Genomic DNA, 768 nt, shown 5'->3' with positions numbered 1-768 from the left:
TGTATTCTTTTTTGCCATGGAAGAATGGCACATTCTTTCTGAGCAAAAATTTTTTGTGCCTCTTCTCATCTGGCCAGAACTTTTGTAGTCAACACTTCTCTTATTCAACCACCAGTTCTTACTTTCCTTTGAGAAAACCCCTGCCTTCCCAGGTAGCAATGCTCTTGGCCTCTCCCATTCAGCCAGTGCAATCCTGTTCTACTCTGTGTTTTTGGTGCAGAGACCAGCATGTGGTCTGACTTCACTGAATCTGGAGGTCTCTGGCAAAGCTCAAGGTGATGCAGCCTGCACTGAACACAGACAGAACCATGAGAGGAGAAAGTCTCTCTCTCTCCTCCTTGTGCTTTTAAGTGGCTTCTGGAGTAGGGGACTTATGGCTACAAGATTAAAGTAAGGCATAGAAACAGATATCTTGTAGATGGTACAGTGTGGCAACTAAAAACCAAAACCAAAACCAAAATCAAAGCCAAAAATCCTTGATCTTTGTTAACCATATTGGACTTCTCTATCACTCTTAGGGCCATGCATGGGTTTCTGTGAAGTAAATGAATGTACTGGAATTTATACCAGTCTTGTTTTAAAAACTCGAGGCAGTATTGCAAATTGACACAGTACTATGGAACAAGGCTTGTGGAACCTCAATCCTAAGCAGGTGGTTAGGGATTTGCATCAATGAAAAGAAAACTCATCTTTTGTTGTTGTTGTTGTTGTTGTTGTTGTTTTTTAATATTTTATTACATATTTTCCTCAATTACATTTCCAATACTA

This window comes from Mus caroli, chromosome 1, assembly GCF_900094665.2.
Source record: "Mus caroli chromosome 1, CAROLI_EIJ_v1.1, whole genome shotgun sequence".
NCBI lineage: Eukaryota > Metazoa > Chordata > Mammalia > Rodentia > Muridae > Mus > Mus caroli.
This window is presented reverse-complemented; position numbering follows the sequence as displayed.